Raw genomic sequence first — 24,426 nt, 5'->3', positions numbered from 1 at the left:
TCCAAGGATTGATTTTGATGCTATGGACTTCACAACAGTCAAATCTCTTCCCGATTTGGAGCTTTGGCGCCAGCTCTGCCTGCCCTTGCCCTGGAGATGGAGAACGGCTGCAGACAGAGGGGATCACAGCAGACACATCTGCTCAGCGCGGATCAGACTGGACACGGGACGTTACCATCTCCAAAGAATGAGCAGAGCCTGGGAAACGCTGTTTGAAGGAAACCACACTGTCAGAGCATAGTCTGACTTTCAAAAACCACAATGACATAGATGAAACTTAACTCTACCCTAGCTTAAATCAAAATATTCAATTTTTTTTTAAAAATAGCCACTGATCAAAGGACTGGAGCACCTCTGCTATGAGGACAGGCTGAGAGAGTTAGGCTTGTTCAGCCTGGAGAAGAGAAGGCTCCAAGGAGACCTTATAGCGACCTTCCAGTACCTGAAGGGGCTACAAGAAAGCTGGGGAGGGACTGTTTACAAAGGCTTGTAGTGATAGGATGAGGGGCAATGGGTATAAACTGGAGAGGGGCAGATTTAGACTAGATATAAGGAGGAATTTCTTCACCATGAGGGTGGTGAGGCACTGGAAGAGGTTGCCCAGGGAAGTTGTGGCTGCCCCATCCCTGGAGGTGTTCAAGGCCAGGTTGGATGGGGCCTCTGGTGGGAGGCATCCGTGCCCATGGCAGGGGGCTTGGAACTGGATGGGCTTTCAGGTCCTTCCATACCAAATTATTCTGTCATTCTATGATTCTTGTCTCATGACCTTGTACTAGAGATGCAGAAAGGCTGCAAACAGATGATTACAGAAGACAACAAATCTGTTTAGCACAGATCAGACTGAACACAAGGCCTTTCCATCTCCAAAGAATGAACAGTGTCTGGTAAAACACTACTTGAAAGAAAACATGCTGTCAGAGGGACATTGTGTCTAACTTTTGAGGAACACAGTGAGTTAGATGAAACTTTACTTTAGCTTAAAGAAAAAATATTCCACTTTTTGTAATAGGGACTACTTGTATCAGCAGGTGTGTGTTGGCGGGAGCACGTTGGTGGACACATACACGCCTGCCCTTGTGATGGCTGCTCATCCCAAATGCGTGGGTTGCCCCTCACTTTAGTCCACTAGTGGGGTATGGTGACTGCCTGCTCTGGAAGGAGAAGTTATCCAGACCATTCCTCCTGCAGGTGTTGAATTCCTGTCCTGTTGGACTTGGAAGGTTTGTGGAAGCAAGCCACAAGATCTTTATCAGGGAGTGCAGTGGCAGGACAAGGGGTAATGCTTTTAAGCTGAATGAGAGATTTAGATTAGATAGTACAGAGAAACTTTTTAAGGGTGATGAGGCATTGGAGTACGTTTCCTAAAGAAGCTATGGATGCCCCATCCCTGGAAGTGTTCAGGCCAAGTTGGATGGGGCTTTGAGCAACCTGGTGCAGTGGAAAGCATCCCTGCCCATGGCAGGGGTGTTGGAACAGGATTATATTTAAAGTCCCAACTCAAACCGTTCTGTGATCTGTGTGAGAGTACTCTGGATTTAAACCTTTTGTGACAGACATCAGCGTGAAAAAATTAATACTTTTGGAAGCAATTATCTGTAAGATTCACAGAATCATAGAATGATTTGGCTTGGAAGGGACATTTACGGGTCATCCAGTCCAAGCCCACTGCAGTGAATGGGGACATCTTCAACTAGATCAGGTTGCTCAGAGCCCCATCCAACCTGACCTTGAATGATTCCACTGATGGAGCCTCCACTCCTCCTAGGGGCAACCTGTTCCAGTGTTTCACCACTGCCATAGTAAAAAATTTCTTCCTTATATCCAGTCTAAATGTACCCTCCCTTAATTTAAAACCATTACTCCTTCTCTTATTGCAACAGGCCTTGCTAAAAGTCTGTCCCCATCTTTCCTGTAAGGCCCCCTTTAAGTACTGGAAGTCGGCTATAAGGTTTCCCTGCAGCCTCCTCTTCTCCAGGCTGAACAACCACAACTCTCTCTGCCTGTCCACCTAGAAGAGGGGTAAATTAATACGGGGTAATTGCAAAAACTGGTGAGGTTTTTTTGTCCTCCATTTTCCTCCTTTCTGCCCACTTTTTTTAATTGCAGTGTTTAATGTTTGAACTGCTTGCATCAGTGTTTTGACCTCCCTTGACCAGACAAAATGAGACTACAAACATTTGGTTGTCTTCTTGGCCTTTGATAAGCATTCTTGTTTTACAGTATAACTTAGTTAATACAGTACAAATGTTGGGACTGAAGAAGACCTAAGTAACAGACTCTTCCTTGAATGCAACAAATTGTTAGAAATATCAGTTACAGGTCCATCCTTGCGCAGATCTCTCGTCATTCGTGTCTGATGTTGAGGAATGCAAATATGTCTTTTTAACCATAAAATAAATTCATATTTTTCAAATAACAGCCAAGAAGGAGTTATTTTATGCCAATGAGTACTCAGCATTGCAGGTTTGCAAAGCATCAACTGATGTTCCAGCATTTGTTATCACAGAGTCCTTCCCTCTGAGGAGGATCTCCCCTGCACTCCCCAACCTCTCATCTGCCCTGGCTCTCAGTAGAGCAGCCTACTTAAATTCATGCAGTGTGCAGTGAAAATCTATCCACATATATTTTACTTTTGTGAAAATTGCGGTCATCGTGGTTGAAGCTCTGAGTACTTTTAGTAACAATTCAATTTTCCTTACAGACTTTTCCTTTATCCGAAATGTTCTTATTTTTCATCTGCTTTTTTTTTTTATGTCAAAAGACCCTTTTTTACTTCATATAAACCTTCAAAAAGGCAGGATTAACTGCAGTAGAACAAACAGAATTATATTAAAAAGATTTCATGATTACATTATGGATTTGTACCAACAAAATGAGCCATCAGGGCACTTGTACAAAAGTCCAGCTTACACAGAACCACAGTGGCTGTGCCTCTGTAGCTGGACCTGGGTGGCTCCTATAAAGAAACCTATGTGTATGGCAACATGAGAGCCCCTGTACTTCTCAACACATAGTTCTAGACAAAGCCCAAGCACTAAGCAATATTAGAATTATTTGAGATGCTATTTCAGATATTTACAGGTATACATACAGACATACGCATATATACAGGCATGTATATATTCAGCAACTGGTTTTGTAATTAAATACCCTTTTAACAGAATACTTTTCATTTGCACAGATCAACTAGTGGTGCTAGTCCTCCGGTTAAGTTACGTTTCGTTTTGTTGTAGTCAATGGTTATCTTCTTGCTCTTTATTTTGCATTTCCTCAATGCTGAGAGCTGCTGTCAGTATTTGTAATTGAAGTGCTGTTACCAGTTTTCGATATTTTCACTTATTTGTTTTCACTAATTATTTGGTCACTTATAAGTCTCATTTATGTACTTGTGTACTGCCCTGAAATGAATTCTTCAAACACAAAGACTGCCTACGGCAGAGCAAGTATAATGGTGGAGGGATGTTCAGGTGCAGATTACAGATTCTGTTGCTAAGCCAAATTTTTATATCCTTTTGAGACTCTGCCTCAAGCACATGATCTAAGAATAGCAAAGGCCATGTATGATTTGGCTCGGGGACTGTTCTGTCCAGATAAATTAAAAAACATCCATTTGTATACTATAAAACGTATGATCACAGAAACTTATTAATTATGTAAGTTAGCCCAATACACATTTTTAATTTGGACTTTGTAAATGTGTTACTAAACAAGGGAAAAAAATTGGAAGCATTTGTAATCTAAATGCAGTCTATTTATCAGATGACAATACTGAAAAACCAGTGTGTCCTTGTGTGGGAGTCTGTGATCTGCTGTGATCTGTAGACTTATGCATTGCTTCGTGTGTTCTGCCATGCACTGCACTGAAGTGCCAAAGTCCTGCCCACTCAGAGGATGGTCCAGCACCACAAAGCATGTGCAAACAACTGCTCAAACCACCAGTGATTCCTAAGAGGGTCTTTTATGGATCCCGGTGATTTCAGACAACTCCTTTTCCAGTGTGACCCACCAATAAAGGGAGCTGCATTAAGGAGATTGATACTCCCTGTGTTCAAGGATCTGGAAATGCAGCAGGTGGTGTAGTTGTGCCTATGTCTCCAATAGGGTAGGTGTACAAGGATGGGTGAGAAATGGCCAGACAACCTCTTTCTGTAACCTCACAGCCTGTCCCCAGCAGCCTCACACTCTCTAATTGCATGGGCTCTTAATGTAGAGATGGAGAATACTGTTGTTTTCTGCAAATGCAGGCTAGAGAATTATTCTTGCAATCAAATAATTATTTACTGTGTCATTTGAGTTCTTTACTAGCATGCATTATGCCAAATAATTGCTTTCAGGATTTTGTTGTAAATGGAAATGTGCTAGGGATATTTAATGACTGTTACATTACTCTCCATCTTGAAACACAAAAGTAAACAAATCAGCTTTCATTAATCTTCGATCCATTATGCATGTACAGGCGTTTGCTGTATATTTTCTGACATTCAAATGTAGTACTTCTAGCCATAGCCATACAAGTAATATTAACCAATTATGCTTGAAAACGTTCAATTTTAATTATTTTATAATACGTGCTCTAACATTAAGCAACACTGGCAAGTAATTGGCAGTGTTGGGACTGTGAACATTGGCAAGCCATTTGAAGAGGTTCTTCTGCAAACAGGCCATCTGGAGAGAACATAAATACTATCAAATGGTATCGCAGGCTTCTAATCACATTAAAACACCTACAACCTGCTGTCAACCATGTAAAAAAGAAAAAGAAAAGGCTTTTGAGATATTTCTGAAACCTTGGTGTTATACATCAGTATGCTCATTTTTAACCAGCACAGCGATCTATTTCAGGAAGTGTGAAAACACAGGGAATGAACAGAAGAAATTGTATTAAATAATTAAGACCTAAAAACATTGGAAAACAAAAAATTCTCTGTTGCATTCTTTATATTGCAGCACCGTACATAAAAATGGCTTATATACCCAGGATTGTTTCAGATGAAGAAGTGTTGCTATCCTTGTGATAAACTAGATTTAATTAATCAAAAAGTTATATGTACTACAGAGCAGAATTAGTGTAAAGTATGATCTGAGGCCCATTTCCGACGTGAAGCAGAGACGAAGCAGGCAAAAACTGCCTGCATGTTAAACACACTCATTGTGATATTGGAATGGATATTTATTAACATCGTAGAAAGAACTCTTCCAACAAAAGATGACTGTATGGGTAGTGTTGAGGTTGTACAAGGAACCACTTCAGCAGAAGGTTTTTCTTCAGAGAAATAACTACAGAAGGGTAGGGACTAGAAAGAAAATGAAAAGCCATATGGAACATGGTAAAAACCCCACCACAAATGCTTAGCTGCGGTGCTGAGTAACAATTAAGAACCAACTTGGATGTGAACACCAGGGAATACTGCTGTTAAGCGGAGGCTGTCTGGTATGATAGTAGTCCTTACTATGCCAGAGAAACCTGGAAGGTGTAGTAGGAAATAGAACATCAGAAAAGACATTTATAAAGGAGGCAAATGACACTGCCGCAGGAAACTGGCCATATCTTCAGTGCTGGTGCAAAACAGTATAGATCCACTGAAAGGGAGAGAACTGAACTGATTTTCCTCATCTGAGGACTAGGCCTACTGACCTGTGAGATAAGAGCTTTCACAATACATGGAATACAACAAATATGTTTCAGTTCTTTTGTTGATGATCACTTTGCTTCCATGGCTTGAGTACCAGAGATGATAAATTTGCATTTCTGTTCCACAGTTTGCTTGAAGCAAATGGTAGCAGTGCCAGTAAATCATAGAATCATAGAATCATAGAATCATAGACTCTCTAGATTGGAAAAGACCTTTAATATCATCCAGCCCAAACATACCTGTCCATTACTAAATAATAGCCCTGAGCACCTCATCTACCTGTCTTTTAAATACGTCAGGGGTGGTGACTCTATCACTTCCTTAAGCAGCCTGTGCCAGTGCTTGATAACCCTTTCAGTGAAGAAATTTTTCCTAGTGTCTCGTCTGAACCTCCCCTGGCACAGTTTGAGGCCATTCCTTCTCATCCTAATCCCTGGTTTGAAGCATGGGAAGGGCACTAGGAACAAATTCTTCTCACTTAAACTGTTAATAGAGAGGGATGAGGAGGTAAATGCATTCACACACTTAGCATTAGACACTTAAATGCCCATCCTAGGAACCTGCACTCCTCCTGTATCTAGCTGACTCTCTCCTGACTGGGTACAGAGCCCGAAGAGCTGCTTTCCTAAGGTAGTCTCCCAAGTCAGGTACCAAAATCTATATGGAAGAACAGCTTCTGAATAGTCTACACAATTTAATTTTAATCCTCACGTTACATCTGTATCTAGGCTAAATATTAATTTAAGCTTCAGAATGTTTTGATGTGTAAATAAACTGCTGTAAGAGGCACTGCTTCTCTCTCCAACAACAATATGAAAGGCTGGTGTGACTTTCATTGACAACTCCTGACTTTCTCGTGTTAATCATCCATGAAGTTCAAATACCATTCAAAAAAGGTATCAGTATCTTTTTGCAGCAGCTTTGAACTTTCTTTATTCAAAAGGGCAGCTAGAACTATAAATAGGTACAGCTAGTCTTCATTACTTAGCTCATTTATTATTTATGTCTTCCTCCCACAGTGCCTGTGAACCTCATATCTTGTGCTGGCAGAGATGTGAGTCCGAATGTCGCTTTACTTGCTTTCACAAGCTCCAAGTAACACAACATGGCCCTTAATTCATAAGCTGGGCTTCAGAGTGCTGACCAACTGCAACCAGAGATGTTGCAGCCTTTAGCATCACAAGAAAAAACCCTACCAGTGCATTCTCTTCACCTTTCAGGCAAGCAACCAGAGAGGAAGCCCTGCCGTATGCAGTTACTACCCGCATGTGTCATAATTCTTGTCACTCCCTCGCTGCAATCTCTCCCCACCTCATGCTGTCTAAATATTTTGTTTGACATTTTGAGGGCTATTGTATTACCAAGTTCTGCACGCCTTCCAGGACGTGGGAGGAGAAGTAACTGTAATTTTCAACGGAGATAAATGCAGGAAGGACATCATGGGATGGAGTTTTAGTCTGTTTTCTTTTAAGCTCCTGGTGGTCAGTGTGTTACTGTCTTTTTACAAAGAACATGCCCTACCAGCTTGGTGACAGTTTTAGTAACAAGTTGCATTGCCTTGTCATACTTTTTAAGAACAAGTTTCCTCTTTTCTGCCTTATGCAGCTCTCATCTTTCTGTGATGCCTTCCTCCCTGAATTCTTATTTGTGAAGGACTAGCAGATGGGAAGGCAAGAACTTGAGAACAGCCTGGTGGGTATTGAGTGGGTGAGGTTAAAGAGGAATACGGTAGCATTGCTAAAGTAATTTGAATTTTCTGCAGAGCTTTTTTTTCCGCCATTCTAAAGAGAATAAATAAAAGTTTAGACTACAAGTTGTTTTAGAAGGAGGGCAGTGCAGAATAGGAAAACCAGTGACCTACTTAAAAAGAAATTAAAATGCATTAAACCTCTTGAGGTTGAGGTTACAAAAAATAGTAACAAAAAATCACAAAACACAACACAATGACTGTGTGCATGAAAGGAGACAACATCTTCATTTCTTCTCTAGAGGCAACAAAACTCTACCAGGAATGCGTTTGACTTCTGGTCAAATAATTATTATTATTATTATTATTATTATTATTATTATTATTATTATGTAGTTGTTATTATTGTGCAGTTTAAAGGCGTATTTTTACTTTGCCTAGTAAGACTTTTAGGGCACTGACTTTCTAATGTGTTAGTAACTTGCCTGAAAGTAAATGCTTTTCGCCCTGTCAGGTATCGTAGGGCACAAATAAGTTTCTGCAATCCTTGTCTATTATCTTGTTTATTATAACAGTTATTCTGTATTTCAGTAACTCTTCAAAAAAACCTTCCCCCCCCTGCCCTGACTATTACATAGACACCATCCTAGATGACCAGAAGCTGATGACCTTTGATCTGTTCACCTTGGATGGTGATTTAATGTGGCGTAGCTGTTGCTGTCACCAGGTCATATCATCATTTTACTTGCATCCAAGTGGGTCCCCAGGAAAGAAGTCTGTTTTACCTAATGTAAATCAAAACATGCCGCTCTAGTCAGAGCTACCTCCACATCTCAGTGGGTAATAATTACAAGCACAGGAATTACATTTGTGTTAGATCCAAAGCTTTGAGAGTAATTACGTCTGTTGGGAACAGACAGGCTGATTCAATATCTTTGTGGATTATTAGGATTCAGCTGTTCCACACTTTGATACCTGTGTTGAAACAAATTGCTGCTGAGTTGTAAGGAGCATCCTGGTGCATGGGTCCTACTTACAGCACGAGAGCCTCCCACAGGTGTCCTCTGCACACTCACACCTTCCCAGGGCCCAGCAACAGGCCTGGGTGCCAGCAGTGTGGCTGCTCCAAAGTCTGGATCAGTCTTTCACAGCCAAAGCTGACACAATAATTCATAATTGCCACACTGGAACAGGAGATAGAAGAGCTGTGTACCAGACTCCAAAGCGTTTATGCTCTTACCTGTCTGCAACTCACTATTCCAGCCACCATAAACTCTGAGGTTTCAAATTTCTCATTTTCCTCCTCTGACCATGTTCTTAAGGACTTAATCTCATCCTCTCTTAGTCTCTGGTGACCACTCATCACACTATCTTTAATGATCTTCAGTCTTCTCCTTGCTATTCTTTGGTTTATGCTCTTCACAGATCCAGGCATGATTTAAGCTCTTCCATGTTAATCAAAACGGTGCCCTTGAACTCACCTGCCTTTCCTGTTTATTGCCTCATCATCCTTTCTCTTTCATCTCTCAGCATGCTTAACACATGGTTTAGAATTGCTATCTGGGGTTTCATCAAAAAACCACTTTAATGCAGCTTCTGCCCTTGTACTTCGCTGACACCCACATCTATTATTTAATTCAGTAACTGTCACACTCTTTTCTCTCTCCTGATTACACGTCCTAGTGATTTCAATCTTTTCCCCATTCACAGTCGTTGAGAATATTGCTGCAAATACTGTTTCCCCAAATTTGACCATTAAATAAAAGAAAGTTCTGACTTCCCTTTATTATCCAAAGAGTTGCTTTCACTTTCAAGGCCTCTCCCCCCTTATAAAGCTGCATTAGTAGTGGGTTTTATTTCTTCAATTCAATCCCCATGATTATTTTGTTGAACAACAACTATATCTCTGTCAGAAACTAGGTGACAACAGGAAACACGGCATCAACAAACACACCACGTGGACCGTCTGACAAAATCCGTGGTCCGGTCTGCACTAAACTGCTATCACTCCTCAAAGATATCCAAGGACCCACCTTGGTACTAACTCATAACAGAAATGCCTGTCTCCACTGTAGGTGCTGTTGTATAGAAGAACACTCTCTCCATCCTAGACTTTTTCTTCATAGAGAGTGATGAGATTGCCTGGCTTGGAATTGCCAGCTCATGTTTGGCATGAATTCAGCCATCTGGGTTGAAGAATGATGGGCTATGCACCAAAAGCAACTCCTGAGCAGGCCTATATAGAGGTCTGGTGCCATCAAGGCAGTAGTTCTATTGAAAAAACTCTCTCTTTTATTACACTATGATGCCTGTCTGCGTCGTCCACTTGTTTCACGCTTTCCCTGTGCTGCCCACTTTACTCGGGAGAAATGTCCCATATCTATGAATATCTAAAATAATCTTTCAATTCCTTGTTAAAGTTCTTCATTGCTCTGATATCTAAAACCACCATGACAAAAGTTAAGACTGCTGCAACTGATACCAATCATGCTGATAGTATCACTTGTTGTGTCATTTGTTTGACGTTTGCTTGATGCTGTTGTGTTGTTTTGTTGCTTTTTCTCACCTGTCCCATAAGAACTTCTGTCCTCTCTTGTTTAATGCTTTGATTTAACCTCCTGGACTAGGACTCAGAGGAACTGTTCCAGTGACAAAAGTTCTAACATGTGTCCTTGCAGAAAAAGAGCTATATTGGAAATGACTGTAAAGGCTGGAGTGGAAGAGTGGTATAAAGGAGAGGGGAACCAAATCCGAGTCCTATTGCATATTCATTCTTCCTTTCAGACTTTCTTATACATTTGTGGTGTGTATGATTCCAAGCTGCCAAATATAATATTTATAATCTCAAAATCTGCTCAAATTAGTAGATGTTCAGTTCTTAAGATGCTGTCTTTTCTATTTTGCATGATCTAACTGTAAATGGTGTTAAGTTATTCCTATTTATTCTGAAATACAAAGTGTGTTACTTTGCTCTTAATCTGCACAGACTGAAACCATCTGCTGTGGTTCACAGCTGAAGAACAAGAGATTATAAATCCTGTCTAGTATTTGTATCCAGCCCTCATTAAACAAGAAATCACTACTGCTACCAAGTTGTAAGTCAGAGAAGTGTACAATTATAATCTTACATTTAAGAACATGCATGACCCATAGCCTTATTTAAAAAGAAACAACATTTTAATACACATTTATCTTTTGCTTCTACCTGACGGTGAGAAGACAGCTTTTAGTGGCTCAGGTAGAGGGATAGTGGAGGCTGTTCTCAGGTGAGTCAGGGGTTCTACTCATGCTGAGTAAAAGGTGGTTTGACAAAAGAGGTAATATTGTGCTGTACTCAGTTGCAGCTAGTTTGCCTCCAGAATGGCAGCAAGCGAGAGTCAGCAGGGATAGCTGTGGAGCGAGAAGACCTGTGAAATATATTTTGTTTGCGTCGTACCAGATATGGTACAAGCCTGCTTGAGTTAAAGCAGAAGCATGAGACATCCTATTTACCTTGCACCCAGACAAACCACAGGACTTTGATTTAGGGTAGGAAGTGAATATTGTGTAATATCTGTTTGCTTGGCATAGTTGCACAAAAATAGTAGAGCTAAGATAACTGTACACAGTCTGCAAAAACTTGAAGGAATGATATGGCCGGCATGGAGTCTACAAACACGTAGCACCTGCCTAAAGAGGCTGGACAGGACCTGGATGAAAAAGAGTGTACAATAGCTCCAACAAGCCATAACAGAATAGTTCTGGCCTATGGAAAAAGGAAGTAAATCTTTGAATCAGACTGGTCTTGTTCCACAGGAAAGCTACATGTAAATGCAGGTGATACATAGTGGATCTTGGAGAAGGGAGAATATGTCACCTATGGTTCTGGCTTCCCCATCTGGAGAGCTCTCAAACTCAACCACCACTGCCTCGGAGACTAAGAATCATCGCATGGTGTAGCTATCAGAAACTGTAATGCAGCATCAATTTCACAGTATTGTAGACCTAAGGCTTTATGTTTAGGTCTGCATGTTTAATTAATGATTGATTTTTGGTTATTACTAGATGGATTGCTGAAAAGCTGAGCATGAACAAATGCCTGCTTGAATTATTGACTGGCTCATCCTCTCAGAACTCTACTGCAACAGCTGGCAAAACCCATGAGTGGCCTGGAAAGAAACTCCTGCTGGGAGGAGTAATACCACACAGAAGCTGAGGACAGGCAAAGAATGTGTGTGAATCCAATGGACAAGGTCTCCTCTGAATGTTGATATTGGAATGATATTAATCCATGCATTGGATACTATGAATTTGCATTGGAATCGGGTATTCAATGTATACAGATAGAATTGTATCACATCTTATCCATATCCACTATCTGTTATCCTCTGGAAATCAAATTATTGATTCAGTCTTAGTCTTTGATCCGGCTAAATTACACCAGAGGTGAATTTGGTCCTGCCTGACTGGTACGTGGATTTTGCTTCTGTCCTAAATTAACTAGAGAAAGAAATAAGAGCAGCAATGCTTAATGTGTTAGAGCAGATTTGAATCCTTATTTAGCTTTTTTCCATGATGCAAGTCTTCAGCTCACTATCTACCCTTATGTCTCCTAGAACATATTTTGAATGATGATGATGCATTCTTTCTGGAACTGTTTACTCAATTTATTTGTTATATTTGCGCAACATTTTACAAACAAGATAGGTCAAATTTTTTCCTGTTGACATAATTCAACAGGCTTCACTAAGGTTTGGCCAGAAGGAGTTTGGTCCAGTTAGTTTTGTTTACTGATTTATTAAAAGTTAGGGAATGCTTCTAAACTCTGGGTCTGCACCTAGCTTTCTGGCTCACCTTAGGACTGGAAAATATCAGGCACCATTTTTTGCTTGTGAAAAATGCCACTTGTTAGTAAATGTAGGAAACTTCCAGCTCCTTATCTTGAGATTTTTATTGTATTTTCTGTATGTAATCTTTCGACTTAGATCCTTAGTTTGTTTTCTAGGGAAAAATTCTTTCTCCTACCTTTTTAAGAGAGCAGGTTTTCCCATAATTACCCTACTGGACTTCTAGAGGAAGAAATACACTAAGATCTAAACTGTAGAAAGGAGGAATCTCAGAGCTTCTTGATGGTTTTAATCTACAGTTGGTTTAAAGAGACTGAACCTTTTGATGTCTTTAAATATATGACATGTAGTTCATGTTATAAAAAAGATTTTAGCAGCAGATAATACAAGGCAGCGTCATGACCCTCTGAGTGCCCCAGAGAGATTTAAACAGCATAAGTTACAGGCAGAGCTCCTCGGGAACAGACATCCTTAGAACTGGGTAGGTGTAAAACTATCTTAACGTCTAAAGATCTTGTAAGATGATTTAAACACAGCACAGAATCTCACCTCAGTGCTTTATATCACTGTACTTCCCATATGTCATTATGAATATAACACTTCTTCCTCAGTCTGGAAAGGCCTGAGATAACAAGCTTTATCCTCACAGCATCTTTATGCCTGGATAAACATTATGCTAGTTTGGTTCTAAAAGTCTTAGCCTTTATAGCTGAGCCTTGTAGCTGCTGTAATTGTCTGTCTTCAGAGAATATATAAAAAAATAATTTGAAATCCTTTTATCATATGTGATGCAAATAGCATCTGTAAGTCTGTTTGATTGGGCAACCCTCCTCTCTGATTTAAAAGTGTAAAACTACTCCACTTGTGTGTAATATTGCACCATAATACTTACATCAAGCAATGCTCTTTTTGTTCAAAACAAAAAGGAATGCCTTTTCCAGCAATGCTTACTTAGATGAGGAACTTACTGTCATGCAGAGCAGTCAATGCCAAACCATACGCATGTTGAGAAAATGAAACTAAGGTAAGGCCATTAAAAAACCCAAACCACCAAAGGCTAGTAAGTAGAAATATCACATCTGGGCTGGCTACTGTCTGAGCTTCATGCTCTTAGGAACTGGAAGAATTTGCCATCAGTATTTGTTAGGAACTGGTGGAATTTGCCATTAGTATTTGTTTGCCCTATTACAATGTTCCCCCTGTTCTACTGTTGGCTGCTGCTGGACTGGATGGATCTTCAGAGCGATTTGCTGCAGCCGTTTCCATGTTCATGTATTATGTTTTTTAACATACAAGGGCAAAACCAGAGGCCTATGCTGGTACCGTGTTTTAGGAGGCAAAAACATAAACACCAAATTCAAGTGAGGATTTTTTCAAATGTTCCATTCAGTACAAATAATACCAGAGCAAATCTTTCTTTACAGCCTTAAGGTTAGTGTTTGTGAAAAGGCTAAACTTAAGTCCTGAAGAATGCACACATGCTTGAAAGGTTGGCATTTGTGTGACTGCACTATTTGCTGCCAAATGGTATTACCACTTTTTAAAACCCTTGCCTTTGTTTCTTTGTGGTGAACGCTGTATTTAAAACAAGGTTTAACCAAGAACTACATTAGAGCTGCTTTGCCAAGATTTGGTTGATCGACTTGGTCTGAGTTGTTGTCCTGAAACAAAACGATGCAGTAAAGGGCAGGCGTTAATCTGGGAGGTGGATAGTCCTGAGAGAACTGCTCATCTCTGTTAGAGTCAACATCTCATTTTGTCACAGCTTCTGTCTCCATCCTGTGATTCTTTTGCATTGCAACAAGAAGCAGCACAGTGCTACACTTGTGAATTCTAAAGGCCAACCTGATAGAAAACATAGAGCTAAAATCCGGAACGTTCCGAGTGCACAACTGTGCCGGTAGCAACCTGTAACCTTTTAGATTAACAGCTGGTTCCATTGCCGGTGCTGGACGAGTGGAATAACTGCACGGCACAGCCTTGTTATTTAGTGCCACCCGGTGGACGATTAAGCCCATTGCGCTGGTCGGTGGCTCTGGACAAGAAGTCACATCCAAACAGACCAGACAAGATCTATCTGATGCCCGTCTTCAGCCTTAGTTTAACCGGAGCTATTGCACTGTGTGCTGAAGGTGAGGAACAAACACGAGTTTTCTTTAGCTGTGGGGTGATAACTTCTTACAAGACCAAATACCAGGTCCTGCACTTGGGGCACAACAACCCTATGCAGTGCTACAGACTAGGAGAAGCGTGGCTAGAAATCTACCTGGAGGAGAAGGACCTGGGGGTGTTGGTTGACAGCCGACTCAGTATGAGCCAGCAGTGTGCCCAGGTGGCCAAGAAGGCCAATGGCATCTTGGCTTGTATCAGAAAAGGCGTGACCAGCAGGTCCAGGGAGGTTATTGTCCCTCTGTACTCAGCACTGGTGAGACCGCACCTCGAATCCTATGTTCGGTTCTGGGCCCCTCACTCCAAGAAGGGTGTTGAGGCTCTGGAGCGTGTCCAGAGAAGAGCAACGAAGCTGGTGAGGGGACTGGAGAACAAGTCTTACAAGGAGCGGCTGAGAGAGCTGGGGTTGTTTGGCCTTGAGGACAGGAGGCTGAGGGGAGACCTTATTGCTCTCTACAACTACCTGAAAGGAGGTTGTGGAGAGGAGGGAGCTGGCCTCTTCTCCCAAGAGAGCTGTGACAGGGGACAGGACAAGGGGGACACCCTCAAGCTGTGCCAGGGTGGGTTCAGACTGGATATCAGGAAAAAATTTTTCACAGAGAGGGTCATTGGGCACTGGCAGAGGCTGTCCAGGGAGGAGGTTGAGTCCCCATCCCTAGTGGTGTTTAAAAGACGGGTAGACAAGGTGCTTGGGGACATGGTTTAGTAACAGATAGGAATGGTTGGACTCAATGATCTAAGAGGTCTTTTCCAATCTAGTGATTCTATTGTTCTATGATTCTATGGTTCTCCAGCTATTGCTGTTTTCTAAGTCAACGTGAGCCTACACCATTGGGTTGGTAGAGCTGAATTCAGTGGTATCTGGATAGTTGCCTATTTCATGAGATTGGCAATCAGGTGGCAGATACCATCAGGTTTGTTATATAAACACGTGACAATTAAAAACATAAATAGCAGCATGAAGTACTACTCAAAAGATTCATCAACATGAGTTTGAGAAGACTGCTTTATTCACAGCAAATATGTGAATTATGCCCGTCATCCTAAATAAATGTCATGGTTTGTGTCATGGTTTTCTGATATGTACATACTATATATATATGATAGGAAGAAAATGCAGTTTCTATAAGTCTGTAAATGTTCTAGTTAAACTACTGAGGACTATTTATTTTAATCTGAAATATATTAAATAGAGTGTCTGGTAGCTGATACTATGCAAAAATTCTGTTTTCATCCATGTATGATTTTCTTCTGTGATTTCTACCTTGGGGTTCATCCTGGTGTTGGACGCACCTATTTAAACTAATGGTTATCAAGTATTTCCACTTTAACCATGGAGCATAAAGTCTTCAGACATGCATGAAAGATACTGTTTGTATATTCTTAATAAATGAAAAATGGTGGAGAAGATAATTCTGTTGTGTAGAATGCCATATATTATATACATCTACATTTTCCTTAGGTAGCTACTAAATTAGACACTAGAAAGAACCTAAGGCAAACATTGGGAAGAAAGCATTGTACAAGCTTTCTTTACTTAACTGTGACATGTTCTAGATTGTGATGCTTGATAGCCAAAAAAGTCACACTTTTGAGCTCTGGGGATTTGGTAAAAGGTGGGAACACATGCCTACAGTAGACCACGTGGAGTGTTTCCAAGATACAGAACATGAGACAGAAGGAGAATGGAGACTAGGAAGATAATGTCATCCTTTGCATATCTGAAATACATCCTGGAGAATCTTTTTTTAATAAAATTATTCTCTGATGACAATACGCAGGATAAAATAGAGCAGGCACCAGATACTCTTCACATGATCCTTTTTACTCTGTGCTGCTTTGTCAGAATAATTTGCATTATTTTGAATGATTTCTTTCATGAAAAATGTTTGGAAAAACTACTGTAAAAATTGAGGGCCATTCCCAAAGATGAAATCTAGCCAGGGAAATTAACCTCCTTTTGCATATCCTATAGCCATTGGGAAAAGGTAACTTTTTTCTGCAATCAAGAACAGCTGAAATACTGTGGAAAGTAACTGACTGTAAAAGAAGCTCTGGGAAATTAGTGCCCAAGGAAAGAGCTAGGAATATCACTGACTATTATGACCAAACTTCATTGCTTCTAATAAAAGTGTGTGCACATTGCTCTGACTCTGCAGAATTCTGGCAAGAGATTTTATGCTCAGGAAGAACTTTGAGCAAAGTGTAAGCTAGTATACAAACTTGTCCACTTAAGAAAGTGTTGTGCTTCATATATATGCCTATTTGCTAAGAATGTTCTCCTGTTGCCACCTTGTGACTAGGAAGATAATTTGCAGCAGGGTATGTACTTTACACTGCTGTGCCAATAAAATGGCTGTCTGAGATTTTATGGGGCAATTGAACTTCAGCTACAAATGCAGACTGAAGCAATCTAATGCCTTTGGTGAGTCAAAGAATACAAAGACACTGCAATGTTTTGGGCTGGCATAGGATGTTTGGGTGTCTTACCATCCAAATGATAAGTAGTTTCCTAAATATGAAGACAATTTCTCCCACTTAAATGAACCCCAAAAGAGATAACAATTCAGTACATATATTATTCGTATTTATATTAGTTCATATGCCCAAATCTTTCCAGGAAACTGAGACCTATGATGTGTTACAAAACATACTTACAGCTTTGCCTTTAGTGGCATAATTTTTCATGCAAAGAACAGGTATCAGAACATTCAGCTGCAAGCACAGCTTTGGGATTTGCACATTTAAGCACAGATGTATGCATATGGAGCTTCACTTACTGAAAATGTAGCCCAGTTAATGCTTTGGCATTGGAAGAATTAAGAGGTATCAATTTGCATGTAAAAAAATTCTAGAGATGAGCAGCTCCATATAATAGAAATTTGAAGAAAACAAAACAATAGGAACATGCTGTCATAATTTTTAAGTCCCATATCACCAGAAGAACTCCTAGATATTTTCTTTATCATTCTAACATGCTAATGGCTCCCATAACATCTAAGTTTATCTATAAGACTTCAGACCACTTCATCATTTATAGATGTTCTTTTCGACATGCTTCTTACGTTTTGGAAATGAAAGTGTTGTCAGAAAACCATAAACCTGGCTGAGTGATGACCTCCATTAGGTCTTCACAGCTCTTTTCCTCCTTCTACTCTGTAGGTAAGCAAATGAATGCATAACGTCAGAGGTTGAGTACTGAGGTCCAGCAATGCTTTTACTTGCCAAGCTCATGGAATTCTGTTTCCCTGCTACCATGATCTTTTGTCACATTTACTCTGAGGAAGAATAGTCATCGACAGGCCAAGGTCTCTACATAGAGGTTGGATACTTGATTTTTCCCAAATACCTTGAATGTGTCGACCAAGAATTGACACTCAACTCATTTCTTCAGCGATGTGTTCTGACATCACTTGGAATATGCCCGTGATGAAGGTACTGGCTGTGTATCCCACTGAAAAAATGGTTCTGCTTAAGACAAATGTAGATATTTTAATTTCTTTTTCTATCTTCACAGCCCTTAGAGTTTCCTAAAAGCCTCCAAGAAAAGCTGAGTGATTTATTTTCAGAGCTCAGCAGTTCCTCTTATTTATGTATGTGTGAGAACGCTCCTGGGTGTGTTATAAATCTTAACGTAACCAAACCTTCATCCCCAAAATGGCACTGAAGAATACTGCCTAAGTCAGCAGACATTTTTATAAGGTAACCTTTGGAAGGCAGTAGCTTGTGAATAGCAATTTCTCGTCTCCCTTGCTATGCTGCAATTTATTCCTCTGGAAAGACATTTTAGGTAAATTTACCAAAGGCAAATGTAGCAATGATGGTATATTAAAAGCTCCCAAGCTGGTTAATCTTTAGAGGCAATGAAAATTTATTGAGAGCAATAGAACATCTTGTGCTAGCCTCTGGTCACAACTTATGAAGGTGTTTACTTTTATAATAAAAAGCTGAGTGAAGATTTAGCTTCACAGTCTATTTTCCACACTATTGCACCAACGTCCACATTATTGCACCAACATCAAGCAACCTTTGGTGCTAGACAGGCAAAATGTGGCAGTCTGGATGCCCAGTGCTCCCTGAATGCCAACAGCATCTCAGAACTCAAATACAAATCCCCAGTAAGGTGAACTATGACGTAACTGTTCCTCTGAGTGCTTAAATTCAGGATTGTCATGATAACACACATAAATGCAACACCCACCATTTAGCGATCTCATTCTATGGGGTGCAATGAGATACAGCAACTTACGTGGTGGGGAGTTTTTGTTTTACACATGTTTTTTATTAATGAGGGAGAAAGAACCTCTAATATAGAACTTAAAAGCCTACTTAGAACCACAGAATCATTAGGTTGGAAAAGACCTTAGAGATCATCAACTCTAACTATAACTGTCTACTACTAAATCATGGCCTGAAGCACCTCATCTGCCCATCTTTTATACACCTTCAGGGATGGTGGCTCAACCACCTCCCTTGGCAACTTGTTCCAGTGTTTTAAAGATGTTTTTCTCTCGGGAAGTTTATAATCTCTGTTGGTTTCATTATATCACTGGAAGTTTGTTATCTCTAGTCTGTGTGAAGTTGTATGTGATTTTAAGTGTGTTTTCATTTTGACTCGAAATGCTTTTAAAGAGACATGCGTTGAACTGAAAGGAGACCCTCCAAATGAGGTCTCCTCAGCTCCAGGGCTGATGGCAAGATCTGTTGGCTGCGTCGGTTCCTCAGGGCTGCCAAAGGGGGTCACTGGTTTGTGCTGCCTCAAGTCACATCCTCGTAAAAGCCAGTGTCCTTGGTGTGCCCCCTCAGCCAGTTGTCATGGGTCTGTTGAGGCTTCCCGGTAATGGGGTCTTGTCGGTACCTGCTTCAAGAGTGTGTGGTGATTCGCCTCTGAGACTGGTGACGTGGGGCACTCGGCGGTCATTGTGGTGGTTCCCCAAGTGGTGTTGCTCACTTTTTTCAGGGCAGCCTGATAGAGTGGGATGTGTCCTTGTCCATAGCAGGGGAGTTGGGACTAGATGATCTTAAAGTCCCTTCCAAACCAAATGATTCTATGATTCTGTGGTTCTGTGATATCTAGTCTTTATATGTGGTAGAAGTGTATTTTTATGAAATCGTTAACTGCAATTGCTGTAAAAATTGAGCATATGAAAAAGATCACTGTTTGAAAAAGATAATTAGTGTTTGAAGAAGTGTGAAAAAAAATGAGCATCTAAAGCGTGGTATTGCAAAAACTAGTTTATTGCTGGAAAAGATAGAAATTTAAAGTATCTCATCTTCAAGCTTTCAAGCATCACAATTTCTAAGCAGAGAGGCAGTGCCCTAGACCAGACCTCTGCTAAGCCCAGGAAGAAAACAGAACTTTCAGAAATTTGCATCTGGCAAAAGCGTTATTTTACTGCCCTTACTTGGTGATTGAGTGTGCAATATATACATATAAATATATAAAGTAAGGTGCTAAAATGTGTATATGTTTATTTGCAATCGCAGTGATCGTACTTTACAATTAAACAATAGCAACATCAAGACAGCATTGAAATATCCGACTTCAGTCACAGCTTTGAGACATAGGTACATAAATACAGACATGACATGGAGCGCTGTCTTGTGAAAATCCGGTGTTCACAAAATTCTTGGTCAGGTGGGAGGAAGGGCAACAGAAACATCAGTCTCCATTCGAGGGAAATGCAGCCCCTACTTATATAAATATGGACCATACTGCAGACAACTTAGCTGCAAAAATTACAGTGACTGCAGGCTAGCAGGACAGCTGTTTTCTGTCTCAACAGGGAGTTTAACTGCGGTGGTTTAGAATTCAAGCAATTCAGAGATTTTGTTGCTATGGCAGCATCAGCCTGCCACTGCAGAAGCCTAAGTACACATGATACCATTCAAGTCCTTTCGAATGTGCCCATTTTATTTCATAATCAAACGTTGGAGAGCTGGCATCTAAGCATGCTAACAGAACTACTGATTGAGTGAAGTTAAGGGTATTGCTTTTAGGAAATACATTAAATGGCATTTGGCTTGATGACAAGAGCCATGACTCATAACACTGAAAAATGTTTTCATGTCTAATAATAGGAATTAATATTTTTCCTGAAAAACAGTTTCTACTGTTACATAAGTCTGCAGCTGATGATCTCAGGCAATTTATGTCATTTATGAGGGAGACTGAGTAGGACCCAGAACTGCATTAAAATGGTAATTCTAAGTCTAGAGTATAAACTCAAGTCTAGACCAATATTAGCATCCTGTAAGGGTCCCTATGAGGGACTATATGACCTGTCTGGAGTTCAGAGATAAAGTCTTTTTAGATGTTTCCATGAGGTTGCTGCAGGTGCAGTTTTTGCAGACGCTCTGGTGCTTGAAGGGATTGGAACCATGATGTTATGTTGATGTCAGTGGGGGTCTCAGACCAGCTGAGAGGGAGCTCCAATTATAACCCTCTCCTCTCATTTTTTTATAGTCCCTTCTGGATTGATAACATCTAGCGTGCCAGTTGGTGCAGCTCCTTATCTTCTTTACCTTTGGCCAGGGGACGCGGTGGGTTGCTTTGGCCCCCGTGCTGGTGCAACCTTCACCAATGTGTAGGGATCCAAAAAACTGCAGGGTCATACATCAAGCCATTTCCAACACACGAAACTCATGGTTTCCACGTCCATAACTCATCCACGTACAACGTATACTGGTTTCTATTAATAAATCTTATTATTACTTCTGTTTTCAGGATCACCTCTGATTCTTTGTTCTGTGGCTATGGTATAACTCTGCATACCTGTGTTGATATGCGGGAGGGGGTAACCAGGGTCCAGTTTGGTCATCTTGATAGGCAAATGGGTGGCAGAGACATAATGGCTAGCTCATTCTCCCTGACTCATCCTTGCTGCACATGTGGGCTTTGATGTGGCCGCTCCTCTTCCCTTCCCCCTACCCGTGGCTCTGCAAAGCAGCAGCCCTAATCAGCAGCTTCAGTGGGGAGAGGAATATGTCAATATATCATCTTTTTATGTCAGTCAGTCAGATGGTAGAAAATTCTATAAAAATTGAGCTGAGTTTTATTTACACTTCTAGTACTAGAAGAGCACCTCACATCTTCAGTGTATTCGTCCCCTCACTGTCCATGTGAGGCGGATGGTGTTAATGAAAAGCTCTTTTAAACCTGTGGATCTTGCTTGCCAGCATCTGAAATATATCTGCAAAGCATGGCATTGATACGTGTGTGTATTGCATCTGGCTGAGATAGAATCAATTTTCCCCACAGCATCCCTCATAACGCTGTGCTTTGTATTGGTAGACAGAAAGGTGTTGATAAAACACCAGCATTTTGGGTACTACTGAGCAGTGCTCACACAGCATCAAGGCTGCCTCTCCAACGTTCCCCACTTACTGGTAGACTGAGGGCAAGCAAAATCTTGGGAGGAGACACAGCCAGGACAGCTGACCCAAACTGACCAAATGGGTATTCATAGAATCATAGAACGGTTTGGATTGGAAGGGACCATGAAGGTCACTTAGTCCAACCCCCCTGCAATGACCAGGGACATCTTCAACTAGATCAGATTCCTCAAAGCTCCGTCCAACCTGACCTTGAATGTTTCCAGGGATGGAGCTTCTACCACCTCTCTGGGCAGCCTGTGCCAATGTTTCACCACCCTCAGTGAAAAATATTTCTTCCTAATATCTAGTCTAAACTTCTCGTTTAGTTTAAAACCCCTACCCCTTGTCCTGTTGCTACAGGCCCTGCTAAAAAGTATTTTTTTAATAAGCCCCCTTTAAGTACTGAAAAGCCACAGTGAGATCTCCTCAGAATCTTTCCTTCTCCAAGATGAACAGCTCTGACTCTCTCAGCCTGTCTTAATAGTGGAGGTGTTCCTATGTTCCAGGTCTTTGATCATTTTTGTGGCCCTCCTCTGAACCTGCTCCAACAGGTCCATGTCTTTTCTGTCCTGAGGGCTCCCGAGCTGGATGCAGTATTCCAGGTGGGGTCTCACCGGAGCACAGTAGAGGGGCAAAATCACCTCCCTTGACCTGCTGGCATCTCTTCTTTTGATGCAGCCCAGGACACAGTTGGCGTTCTGGGCCGCATGCGCACATTGCTGGCTCATGTCTAGCTTTTCATTCACCAGCACCCTCAGGTCCTTCTCTGCAGGGCTGCTCTCCAGCTCTTCATCTCCCAGCCTGTATCAATACTGAGGGTCCTCCATGCCTTATGCTGTCTGCTTAGCAACAAAAGCTAAGAGAAAGAGGAGAGGAAGACAAGGTTTCTTGTCTTCTGGAGCATCCTCTATGTGTACTGAAGCCCTACTTCTCAGGTAGTGGCTGGACACCTGCTGATGGGAAGTGGAGAATAAATCTTGTTTCCCTTTGCTTCCATGTGTGGCCTCTGCTTTTGCCTTATTTAACTGCCTTTATTCTGATCAATGAGGGTTTTTTTCCCATTATTTTCTCTCTGCCCCATTCTGCTGAGAAAGGGAGTGATAGAGTGGCTTAGTGGGCACCTGCCATCCACTCAAGGCCAGCCCACCACAATGTGACATACATATATATATGGTATGTATGGTGACTTAGCCAAGAAAAATAGCCCCTTTTTTTTTTAAGATTGCCACACTATTAATCTCTTTCCTTCAATGGGGAACTTGCAAAAGGAGGTTAAAAGAGATTTTTTGCGTGGCCGTGGGGGCGCATGAGCAGGAAAATTGATCCCTGTTTTTTTTGTTTTCCCATTTATTGCCATAACACAAGGCTGCTCTGTTCAAAGGGTTCAGCTGGATGCTGCTGTGCTGTCTTTTCACTTCACAAGGAAACCAGAAGAGCTACACCACTTTCTTGTCATACTGATTTCTCTACAACTTTAGAAAGCCATTTGCCACCAGTTGATTTGTTTTGCTTGGTAGTCTACACCCTCTAGGCTTTCCTTTACCTACCCTAAGTACAAAATCAGAGGACTTTAACATGCAAATGTCTCACTTTGGACAGATGTCTCAAGATACTGTCTGAGATACAAGTGCCTGGGCTGCAGGCAAAGCATTAAATAATGTGGATGAAGAGACTTTCAAAATAACATATAGGAAATTCTGTGAGATCTCTCAAGCTTAGAGACTCCTGTGTATATTTTTCTCTGAATAAGGGCTACACGGTAGCAATAAATAATTTATACATGGTTAGGAGTAGCCTGGAAACATCTCTTAATTCCTCAGCCAAGAAGTCACCAGACCCTTTACTTTTAGAATCAGATTTTAACATAAGTTTGGGAGTTTTTTCTCTGTAAATTGAAATTTGTTGACAGGACTTTGGCAGATCTTTGTAAAAAGAACGATGAAGATGTGGGCACGTCAGTAGTTTCAAATTAAGATTGCATCACACTTAATTCCTGTCATTTTTGTAATAGAAACATGGCATTTACCTTCAGGTTGTGGTAGAAAGGATGTCTTGCAGCCCTTCCTCCAAGACTAGAATTACTCAAGCTAAAAGGAAAAGAAATCTCCAAACCCAGACTTTATTGAATTACCACTCTGGAGATATTTTTTTCCTATCAAGTACAAGGTCTGAGATCTAAGAGAAAGGGAAGTAAGTGAAAGTGGGAGAAGAACTGATGGATCAATGAAACATCGTTATTTATTTGAAACTGTTTTTCCAGAAATGAAGTATATCCTGTCTTACTGGTTAATTCATACTCTTAAATTAAGACATTTATTTAAATGAATTCAAGGATTGAAAGAGTTGCAACCAGAGTACTGAAGTCCTTTTTGTACATTAAAAATAAAAGCAGATGGTGCATCAGTCTTTGAAAGAGCTACAGATTTTGTTCTGAGGATCTGACTTGTACCAGGCAAATCTACAGAAAATATAACAGAGAATAAAAATCAGTCAGTGGGTGAAATGTAAATATGAGACCTGGGGAGAAATCAGCACAGATTTCTTTTTATTCACAAATTTATTACAATCTTTCGAAGGTGTCGATGAACAGATGATTATAGTTGTTTATAAGTATAGATATTCAAAAAATCTTTCAAAGAGATTCCTTACCAAAGCATGTAAAGCTGTCATGAACAGAGACAGAAGATCTTTCAGGGGTTAGCAATGCTTTGAAAAATGGGAAACAAATGGTAAG

Source organism: Cuculus canorus, chromosome 2 (genome assembly GCF_017976375.1).
Source record: "Cuculus canorus isolate bCucCan1 chromosome 2, bCucCan1.pri, whole genome shotgun sequence".
Lineage (NCBI taxonomy): Eukaryota > Metazoa > Chordata > Aves > Cuculiformes > Cuculidae > Cuculus > Cuculus canorus.
The sequence above is the reverse complement of the archived record's forward strand: the minus strand, read 5'-3'. Positions refer to the sequence as shown.